At 41.9% G+C, this 12,035-nt stretch overlaps 1 protein-coding gene and 1 pseudogene across 2 annotated transcripts in view; both read right to left on the bottom strand.

The window, feature by feature from the left end:
• Window positions 1–12,035, bottom strand: part of NR3C2 (nuclear receptor subfamily 3 group C member 2) — a 382,407-nt gene that overhangs the window by 53,323 nt on the left and 317,049 nt on the right. The window lies entirely within an intron of this gene.
• On the bottom strand, window positions 6,352–10,900 carry LOC111187732 (S-methylmethionine--homocysteine S-methyltransferase BHMT2 pseudogene; annotated as a pseudogene).

The raw sequence follows: 12,035 nt of genomic DNA, 5'->3' as shown, positions 1-12,035 counted from the left end.
TGTTGGTGGTAATGTAAGTTGGTGCAACCACTGTGGAAAAAAGTATGGAGGTTTCTCAAAAAAACTAAAACTAGAACTACCATATGACCTGGCAATGCCACTCCAGGGTATATATCTGAAGAAAATTAGAACACTAATTTGAAAAGATACATGAACCCCAATGCTCACAGAAGCACTATTTACAACAGTCAAGAAAGATATGGAAGCAACCTAAGTGTTCATCAACAGATGAATGGATAAAGAAGATGTGATACACACACACACACACACACACACACACACACAAAATGGAATACTACTCAGCCATAAAAAAGAATGAAGTTTTGACATTTGCAACAACATGGATGGACTTGGAGGGTATTATGCTTAGTGAAATACATCAGACAGAGAAAGACAAAATGCTATATGATATCACTTATATGTGGAATCTAAAAAGTAAAACAAACTAGTGAATATAACAAAAAAGAAACAGACTCACAGACACAGGGAACAAACTAGTGGTTACCAGTGGGGAGTGGGAAGGGGGGAGGAGCAAGATAGGAGTAGGGGAGTAATAGGAACAAACTACTATGTATAAAATTGGTAAGACACAAGAATATATTGTACAACAGGGAATATAGCCAATACTTTATAATAATTATAAATGGAGTAAAACCTTTAAAAATTGTGAATCACTGTGTTGTACGCCTGAAACTTATATAACATTGTAATCAACTATACCTCAGTAAAAAACGAATCTTTGCAGCCCATAATCCTACCTGCTATACTTTGATAGAGATTAGAAACTAAGATTTGTGTTTAATGATGTAACTTCTCTTTGGGTTTAGGCTTTTCATTCATTCTTCTTCTTTTAGAATATATAAATGATCTTCTTCCTCCTCTGTTTTTACTATTTGCCTTTTTTGTGTTCTGATGCATTTTTAGTCTTACTGTGTCAATGTTCTTATTGCAAGCTGTACTAAATGCTTTTTGAAAGCAGGAAGAGTGAAAATTCTTTAATAAACCATAGTTTTAAAAATCAGTCAGAAACAGCTCCTTAAAGGCCCGTCTTCTGTAGTTCTGGTATCCTAAGGGGGAAGGGAAAATAGAACTACCTTTATCACTCCTTTCTCTTTCCAAGAACTCACATTTAATAGATGAAATCCTTTCACACTGGCTGATTTCATAAATGCCAAAGCACAAGAGGTTCCTAACCCTTCTACCTATGGGAGCCTAGGGAAGGTACAGTGACATTTAAAAACTTAAGCTCCTTTAGCAATACTGCACCAAACTGTACCTGTCACCCAAACACCTTTTAGGTGTGTAAGACATCACTTTACTTAGTAAGGAACTAGAAAAATTTCACTTTATCCCTTGAATCCAAGGGCTATCGTATTGTTTAATCAAATAACAGGCAACTCCCATCACCTGGAAAGTCTGTGTCCTTCTTCTGGATACTAAGGCACATATCTTTCTATGACTGATTCTTGTACAGTGCATAGGTCCAAAATTACATGAGTGCTAAATAAATACCTGATAGCTACAGAGAACAGGGAAATCCAATAAATTTCACAGACTTTGCTCTTCAAATATAGATATAAACAATGAAAATTAGTGCTCATTCAGGGCTGAACTCCTTGAAATCTCTGGAATCTCAAGAAGCAGCCTCTTAATAAACCTGTTTGCTAACATGTTATTACTTCCATCAATTGCCCCAGGTGTAGGGGTGTGTGTGTGTGTGTGTGTGTGTGTGTGTGTGTGTGTGTTATACAAGGCTGGAATGCGTGCAGCGATAGTGTCAATCTTACAACAGAGAATTAAATAATTTGAGTGGTGTGGTGCACACAGATAATCACAGCAGATCTGCAGGACCAGACCTTACATATGATACTGCAAGCTACATTTTTATGTATGAATAAATCTAACATCTTGTTACATGGTCAGTGTAACAGATGGTCCCTGTCTGAAGCTTGTTATTTTCCTAGAAACAGCATGCAGAAACAGTCCTTTTCTTTTCAAATCTTAATGAGAATAAAAATGACCTCAATTTGAGCATTCAAATTATGCCAGTTTATGGTTTTTATTTTTTACTTTTTTTCATAGTCTTACTAGATTTTTCCTGAACGGACAAACAATATATATCTGTAGGGGGACCGTTTTTCTAGTTGCAGTTTAGATGTCTGTTCATTTTTCTAGTACTTACATCATTTATTAACAGGCAGGGCAGAACTCAGCTGCTCAAGAATCACTGCAGAATGTTGTCTGTGGTTTGCTTTACTGGACAGATGAGCCAGAGGGAGTGGTACCCAATGATCTCCATAACATTCATGTATTCTCTATTAATTTTACATCGGCAAGTCCAGTAATAGTTAAAAGCTAGTCCAATGTTTTGTTTGTTACCTTAATTGATGTTCCAGAAGGGATACGTTTCATAGAACTGCCCTCGACTTAAGCATCACAATTTCTGCTGACTTTAATGGATGTTACACAGACCAAAAGAATATGTGACAATTGAAAAATCTAGAAGCAGCCTGGTTATACAACCACCATAATTTACCACGGATGGTCCTAGAAATCCTTTATCTTTACCACACATTTTATCTATAGTTTTTGATAAAACAGTCCTTTGTACCTTACCTTTTAAAATACTCATAGAGTCAGCACAGTTTCTCTTGGGTACAGGACACATGTTTTTGGTAGAGGAAAGAAACATGCAGCCATAACCCACTGTAAAAGTTCAGATTTTAGAGCAAGTTAAATTGCGGGTATCTGTGATAAATCACATGACAAAAATGTTTTGGCTTGACCAAAGGTTCAATCTTCGTATTCACTGCACTGTGAATTTCCACAGGCCAGTTACAATATAATTCATTTTAAAAAGTCCTACTAAACAGCAGGGGGAACTATAACCAATCTCTTGGGATAAACCATAATGGAAAAGGATATAAAAAAGAATGTATATATGTATAACTGAGTCACTTTGCTGTACAGCAGGAATTAATACAACATTGTAACTCAACTATACTTCAATAAAATATAAAAATAAATTACAAAAAGTGATTTCTAAGCAACTTTTCATGACACTACCCACTATGTCATGGGGGACACACCTGTTTCTGAGATGTGTGACTAAATACCTCATACTAGAATAAAGTAAGGAACCCAGCCAAGTGCAGAACGTTTACCAGAAAAATGGCTCACCGTCTATTATCTATACCACGAGTGGGAGCCTTTTGCATGGGCAAACAGGTGAATACTGCTGGCACTGCATGCCTACTGACAGCAGCCACTCTAGCAGGGGAACGGAGCCTGGCCTGATTATTCCCTGGACATGTTAAGACCTAGTGAACCAAATGTTTTGATTCTTGGCTTTGGTAAGGAAGCTTATATATGTCCTTGACAAAGGAACAGGCTCTAGTTCTTGACTAGATAAAGTGACTTACTTACTCCAAGTAAAAACTAGGAAGTCAAACCTCGCTGAAAATAGTATTCTAGGGTTTGAATCCAAGCACCTTGGTCTCAGAGCCTGGACTCAACTGTTATATTCAGGTTAAAACATCCAACAGCATGCTCGGAACCTTATGAGATTTAATCCGTGCTAACCATATTTACCAGGGGGGAAACAGGGGAGGCATAAACTGGGAGACTGGGATTGACATATACACACTACTATATATAAAATAGCTAATAAGGACCTACTGCATAGCACAGGGAACTCTACTCAATACTCTGTAATGGCCTATATGGGAAAAGAATCTAAAAAAGAGTGAAGATATATGATTCACTTTGCTGTAAAGGAGAAACTAACACAACATTGTAAATCAACCATACTCCAACAAAAATTAAAAAAAAAAAGTCACCACTAGAATCTCTCTACACACAGAAAGGATACAAAAGAACAATATTCTCTTGTGAAAACATTTTTTTAAATAATCAAGCCTTATTTTCGTAGGCTGTAGACTTTAATAGAAAATTTCTGTAAATTTAACAGTATGCAGGCTGCAGATGGTTCAACAAAAGACAGAAAACCTACAGTGAGCTACTGCTTCAAAAACAGAGGCATTTGGGGTATATATCAATACTTAAAGACATTGCTCAATTTCAATAAATTAATGAATTAATGAACTAAATGACCATAGTTTCCTTGTTAAAAGGGGCCATAAAAAGGTCAAATTCCCACTTGATAACTACTGAATTTCAAGAATATGAACAAAGTAAATTGCTGAATTTAGAAGTGTGGCTAGACTATTGTTTGGGTAAAGGGTGATAGCAAATCATCTTTTCCTAGTATGATAAAAGCTTTGTATTAAACTGCAAGTTGTGGAGTTGTTTTCTTCATGAGGCAAAAGTCACATTCTTCTACCAACCAGAACCTGCCATAGGTTATAAAGAAGGACACTCACTCTGATGAAGCCCGGATGTGCAGCTGCGCTTCCAAGGCAACAGCTGAGTGGCTCACTCATGCAGAGGTGGCCTTAGCAGTGTGTGTGTGCTAGGATGGGGATGCAGATGTGGAAGGTGGGAAGCAACTGGATCACAGATGCCTTCTTCTACCTTGAGAGTCTTGCTTTGGAAGAAGAAAACAGCTAAACCTCCAGCGACTGTTATTATAGACCCTCTTCAGTTCATTAATCAAACGGGGACCTAGAAAACATTTTCAGGTGCCATAATTCTGGGTGAAAGGTAGATTCTGCTGTTTGACTCATTGTAAAAGCTGATAAATCCATCTCCCTAAATTTATTTATTTATAAATTATTTTTAAATTGAAGTATAGTGGATTTACAATGTTATTTTCAGGTGTACAGCAAAGTGATTCAGTTATACATATACATATATCTATTCTTTTTCAGATTCTTTTCCCATATAGATTATTACAGAATACTGAGTAGAGTTCCCTGTGCTATACAGTAGAGGTCCTTGTTGATTATCGTTTTTACACATAGTTGCTCCCAAATTCCTAATTTATCCCTTTTCCCTCACCTTTCCCCACCTTTCCCGTTTGGTAACCATTAATTTGTTTTCTATGTCTGACTCTTCCTGTTTCGTAAATAAGTTCATTTGTATCATTTTTTTTAGATTCCACAGACAAGCGATATCATATATTTGTCTTCCTCTGTCTGGCTGACTTCACTTAGTATGATAATCTCTAGGTCCATCCATGTTGCTGCAAACGGCATCATTTATCTGCCTAAATAAAAAAATAAAGATGATGTTCGACTCGATTAATTTATCAGAGATTAGCCACGTGCCCTTTCTTATTACTGATTCCGAACATCTGTCACAAAGCAGATGTTGTTCAGGACATTGTGAACACCTGCATCATTCATGATGGGGTGGGCTCGGTATCACCCCCCCAGGCCACCACACCAGTAGCATAAATGTCAACACCGGGACACACTACACACGCACACGGAATGACATGAACACAATGCTTATTCAAGGGTAGCCTCAACAGTTCTCTTTTTTTTAATCTGCTTGTAGAAAACTGCTAGTCAAGGCTGCTGAGGAACACGGCTGACATTTTCTAACCTTCTCTTCTACTCAGAAATTCTGTGAACTTCTGAACTTCCTCTAATCGGAACGAAGCGGCCATGGAGTCTCTCTTTAAGGACAAGCAAACGATTCTTTGGGTTTCTGTGTTCACTGCCTAGAAGCAAAGATAGTTAAGGCTCACATTTCATGAGTGTTAGTTCCCTGGGGTCTCTGGAGCAGGCAGGACCCCGGTCCCCAGCTGGGCACCAGCTCTGGCACCTTTAAGAGAGAGGTGGGTGTCACAGTGTGCTCAACAAGATCTGGGGGTGCAGTTGCAGGTGCAGGCAGCCAGCTGGAGTCAATGTTCTCTGCCACAAGGACAGAGACCAGCAGTCGGGAAAAATAGAAAATACAGTAAAAATTAGAAAAGTGCAGTCATCCCTTCAAGTAACATCTGGAACAGGAATTTCAATGATTTCAAGAGCAAAACTGGTGGAGCCTGTGAGCAAAAGTTTTCCATGTAGGGTGACCACCCCAAAGAGAAGAGCACCAGGGTCACAGTAAAGTGAAAAAACAAGTTTGTGTCATCAGTTTTCTTCCCCCGGAAAAGTGTAGAAAAGCCTTAATGCATTTAATTTCAGTGTAAGACATTCGGAGGTAATGTTTTTATTCAATAAATGCGATATTTGGTGATAAGGTCTCAGTCTACATGAGAGACAGTGATGGGAGAAAAGAGGAAGTGGGGGGGAGAGAAAGCCAGAAAATGGGGAGGAAGGGGAAGGGCCAAGCAGAAGTGGAGGGATGGGATGGGATGGGATGAGATGGGATGGGATGGGATGGGATGAGATGGGATGGGATGGGATGGCATGGGATGGGATGGGATGAGATGGCACAGGATGGGATGGCATGGGATGGGATGGGATGGCATGGGATGGGATGGGATGAGATGGGATGGGATGGGATGAGATGGAATGGGATGGGATGAGATGGAATGGGATGGCATGGGATGGGATGGCATGGGATGGGATGGGATGAGATGGGATGGGATGAGATGGCATGGGATGGGATGGGATGGGATGGCATGGGATGGCTGGCATGGGATGGGATGGCATGGGATGGGATGGGATGAGATGGCATGGGATGGGATGGGATGGAATGGGATGGCATGGGATGGGATGGGATGGGATGGGATGGGATGAGATGGCATGGGATGGGATGGGATGGGATGGGATGGGATGGGATGGCATGGGATGGCATGGGATGGCATGGGATGGGATGGCATGGGACGGGATGGGATGAGATGGCATGGGATGGGATGGGATGGAATGGGATGGGATGGGATGAGATGGGATGGGATGGGATGGGATGGGATGGGATGGGATGGGATGGGATGGGATGGCATGGGATGGCTGGCATGGGATGGGATGGCATGGGATGGGATGGGATGAGATGGCATGGGATGGGATGGGATGGAATGGGATGGCATGGGATGGGATGGGATGGGATGGGATGGGATGGGATGAGATGGCATGGGATGGGATGGGATGGGATGGGATGGGATGGGATGGGATGGGATGGGATGGGATGGCATGGGATGGGATGGGATGGGATGGGATTGCATGGGATGGGAGAGAGATGAAAAGGATGGTCGTAGGGGGAAGGAGGAGAGGGAAGGCAGGAACCGCCAGAAGGGAAGGCAAAAGGAAAGAGCCCCCTCCACTCTGGAGGGTGAGCCGCAGTGCTTCAGGTCCTGTGGTTCCATCACTTCAACTCTGCACTCAGAGACTGGTCACCTTTCCTGCTCTGGATGGTTTCTCAGGTCTGGACTGCACACGCCACCTCTGTACTCTGTCCGGCCCGATTCTAACCCTCCTTTAGAGGCTGGCACAGCCTTCAAAGCTTGATGGTTCTGTCAGCAGCTTTCCTTGAGGAGTTATTTTGTCCTTACACTCCTGGAGCACCCATCTTAGGAAAAACTCCTTTGTCATTTCTTCATCTCTCAAAGCCCTATTCATGTGTCTCCGTCTTTTTTCCCCCAAAACAAATAACTTTTTGTTGAAGTAGAGTTGATTTACAACGTGTACAGCAAAGTGATTCAGTTATACATATATATCTATTCTTTTTCACTATAGGTTATTACCAGATGTTGAATATAGTTCCCTGTGCTATACAGTAGGACCCTGTTGTTGATCTATTTTATATATAGTAGTGTGTATCTGTTAATCCCAAACTCTTAATTTATCCCTCTCCCCTTTCTCCTTTGATAACCATAAGTTTGTTTTCTATATCTGTGAGTCTATTTTTGTTTTGTAAATAAGTTCATTTGCATCATTTTTTCATATTCCATGTATAAGTGACATCATTGTATGATGTTTGTCTTTCACTTGGTATGATAATCGCTAGGTCCATCCATGTTGCTGCAAATGACATGATTTCATCCTTTTTTATGGCTGAGTTCCACATCTTCTTTATCCATTCATCTGTCAATGGGCACTTAGGTTGTTTCCATGTCTTGGCTATTGTAATAGTGCTGCTATGAACATAGAGGTGCATGTATCTTTTCAAATCATGTTTTTGTCTGGACATATGTCCAGGAGTGGGATTGCAGGATCATATGGTAGCTCTAGTTTTTTTTTTAAAGGTAGATTATTTTTAATTTTATTAATCGTTACAAATGGATACATTGTTTTGAAAAATGGAGAGAAATTGGCACATAGCAAATAGCTCAAACATAAGTCAAGAAAATATTAGACCAAGATAGATTTGAACTCGGACTTTTAAAAAGGTCTTCCAAAACTGTTTATCTCTTTTTACTTATTTCAAACAATCAACATTAAGTATTTCATTGAGCATCTATTAGTATGGCATAATGCTAAATACTTTAAGAAAAAATATAAGCATATCACATTGTCCTTGTCCTTAGTAGTTTATAATCTAGCTATTTGTGATTATAAAGACACATTTAAAAAATTCTGGGACCTAACACCTTTAAGTAAAATCATCTTTGAAAGTAATCACTCTGGAAGGTTATATGATTATTTCAAAAAATCCTAAAACATTTTTGCATCTTTTCCTTTGGGATCGCCTTTGGAGTCATTATACAAATCGTTTAAGAAAGGCAGACTCATTACTCTAATTTTAGTTTAGAATGCTGCTCTATCGTCCTTCTGTACCTAATTTAGATACCTGAATTAATCACTGGGTTTGTTGCTCACCGACTTCTGGTTATTCTAAAATCTCAAATTCACTCTAAAGACAAGTTTCACTATTCTTGATGCCCTTCAAAAGCACGTCCTGCAGCATCACCGGACAGTAAGTACCTGGAGGACGAGAAGCCCTTCCTCATCAGCTTTGCATCTCCCCCCAGCATCCCGCTCGGAGCTTAAGCACAGCAGGGATGCGATACGCATCCTGTGTTGAACGGACAGCACATTAGCTGTTCAGCCGCTGGAGACATCAGGGTGGGCTGTGGATAGAGGCGAGGAAGGGTTCCAGATGGGGCTTGAGGGGGATTTCTTTCCATTCTGCTATTTCAGTGTCTTCTTTCATGACTCCTTAGGCGTCTGGCTTTGACGCTGAAGGACAGAAAGGTCTGCCCGGAGTCGGCAGCAGATTCCCCGACACTCTCATCTGGCCCTGGCTCTAACCCGGGGTTTGGTGTGTGTACTGAGACCACTTCCCCGGCTGCCACGTTTGTCAGAAGACGGAGGCAAAAATCCCCCTTCCAGGGCCAGCTCCTCTGCTATCGCCCTGATGTGGGAGGGCTCAAATCCACAGCACCCGCCTTATTTACCTGACCCGCAGGTTGTAGGCCTCTCTGGTGTATTTTTGAATATCCCATCTGGTTGCAACTCTGGGCTCCAGTGCGAAGGGATATTCGAGGAGATCCACAAACCCTCTTTTGCCTCAGTCGGGCATGTGGAACCCCAGGGACTGCACCATCAAGTGTGCTTTCAGCCCTGTAGCCCGTAGGCCTTCCTTCATGAGTCTCCTTGTCTTCAGGCTGGTCCAGGGCCCAAATCGGCAGTTCACGCCAACGACTGAAGCCCCCGGCTTCACCAGCTTCCACCACATTCTCCAGGTGTTACACCATGCATGTCTCTCTCTGGGCCTATGCACACGATGGCTGCCACGGGTTTTCCGGATTCTTTTAAGACTTCCACAGCCCACACAGCTTCTTCAGCATGTTCAAAGTAGTCTGCAATCCAGAAGTCCACATTTTTCCTGGCAAAAACCTCTAGCTGTAGTCGAAAAAGTTTTTAAATTCTAGCTTCATCCTTGTGGTGTTTGTACAACGATGTCTGGCAGATCCCCCCTGCGACCAAAGCATCACCTCTGCCGGCTGCTTCTCTGGTAAGGTCACAGGCAGCGGCGTTTACAGCTTCCCACTGGCTTTCCATATTGTCCTCACTGGCAGAAGAGGTGAAAGTCCGCGTGACATTCTATCCCGCTCTCAAGAATTCCACGTGAAGCTGACGAACTGCATTTGGATGTTCTACTACGGCTTCTGGAGTCTAGAGCCCGGCCTTCACGTAGCCCCTCTTCTCCAGAGTTATGCGAAAGCTGCCGTCTCCAAGCACACCCTCCCCGCTATCCAGAGGCTCTAAAATGCCCTTCTTGGCTCCAGGGCCATCGCGCTGCGGCTGTTGCAGGTGCTGGGTGGTGGGGAGCACACGGGGCCAGGAGCCCGCCCCTCCTATTTTTAGTTTTTTCAGGAACCTCTATTCTGTTCTCTATGGTGGCTGCCCCGATTTACATCCCCACCAACAGTGTAGGAGGGCTCCCTATTCTCCACATGTGTCCACATCTCAATTCACCAACCACACGACAGAATTCTGGAGAACGGAAACTGTGACTGTCACTGTGGTTCCCTTACAATGGCCACCACAGAGCCTTGCACAATGCAGACATTCTCAATACTTCCTCCCGACTAGCGAAACACCAGTTGTTGTTCATTTTTTTGGCTAAATGATAAGAGTAAAGAGATTTACTTTTCACTTTAGGGGAAGTGACTGGGATAGTCTTTGTAATATTGTTCTCCTCCTTTTTTTTTCTTTTGGCTGTACCTCACGGCTTGTGGGATCTTAGTTCCACGACCAGGGATTGAGCCTGCGTCCCTGCAGTGGGAGCGTGGAGTCCTAACCACTGGACCACCAGGGAAGTCCCTCCCCCTCCTTCTTAGTCGACCTCACGCTAACCACAAGTTCTCACAGCTATAAGTTATGTGACTGGTAAAGCAGAACTACAGAATCATAAACTGTAAGAGGTTGGAAGGGACCTCTGAGACCCTTCCTTCTCCACTACTTTGTAGACAAGAGGAGACATGTGATGTAATGAAAACAGCAGGAGTTTTCAGGGAAGACCTGGACCCACACGTGAGGTTCACCTCTCCACTGCTATGTGATCGTGGATAATCCACTGAACTGCTGTCTGCCTGAGGCAGCTGCATCATTTATAAGACAATGGTCATCGTACCTGTCTTAAAATACGATTGTCTATAAATGAGTGGTTCATATAAAAGCATCAAGTAGAGCTAACGGCACATGGCAGGCCCCATAAGTATCCTGCTACTAGAAGGAGAGCCCTTTAAGCACAGAGACGATGTTCTACTGAGCTTTGATTCTCCGGTGTGGGAAATGTAGATAATTAAATGAGGAAACAGAGATCTGGACCTTGAGCGAAGCTTCCTGAAAGCCAAGCAGAATCAGAGTCTGGGTTGGGTTTTAAACATCACCTAGACAAGTGGTCCTCCAAATGTGGTCTGAGGATGCGGGGGTGTCCCCAGGACCCTTTCCAGGATTCCGAGAGGTTCTTTCTCCAACTATACATCTGCGTGAGGCTGAATCTTTTTCCTACACTTTGGCCAAACAACCAGTCACAACTGGCTGGATGTAAGAAGCACATAAGAGAGTGCAACTGTCTTCATTTAAGTAAGACTGAAGGAATTGCAAAAAAAGGCAAAACAATGCCACTCTTCTAATTTTTTTTTTGTTTTGAAAAAAACAGTTATTTTTCATAAAATGTTTATGCTATTTTGTCTTGCTATTTATGTAATATGTAATAGGTTAATTTTCTTTTAAAATGAATCAATAAATCAATATTTAAAAAAATTTCTGTCTTAATTTCTGATACGAGTAAATACCAATAGCCATAATTTACATAAACAAAAGCTCTTTGGGACCCTTGATGATTTTAAGAGCATAAAGGGGGTCCTGAGAACAAAAAGTTTGTGAACTGTTGATCTCATCCAGTTCCCTCCTTCTGCAGAAGGGAGACAAGGGTCTAGTGAAGTTAACTCATTCGCTTGACAACACTGAGGGACTTATCAGCAAGGTTAGGGACTGAGCCCCTGGTCTTCAACAATGGAGCTCTGAAATACTGTTGTGATATCAGAGAGGAAGGAAACAGATTTGGAGGACTAAGTAACACTCTGAACCAAAGTTCCAGTTTTTCTAAGAATATTTTATTTTCCATTTGTGTTCTTTATACATTGGGCATATTCTCACCCATTTTAGAGAGTAACTCTTATGAAAGATGATACATGATTGGTCAGTAAAGTTTCCAAATACATACAGTCTCTGAAA

The sequence above is a fragment of the Delphinapterus leucas genome, chromosome 5 (genome assembly GCF_059928025.1).
Source record: "Delphinapterus leucas isolate spDelLeu-1000000601 "Yukka" chromosome 5, BTC_Dleu_Yukka2, whole genome shotgun sequence".
Classification (NCBI taxonomy): domain Eukaryota; kingdom Metazoa; phylum Chordata; class Mammalia; order Artiodactyla; family Monodontidae; genus Delphinapterus; species Delphinapterus leucas.
This window is presented reverse-complemented; position numbering and strand designations above follow the sequence as displayed.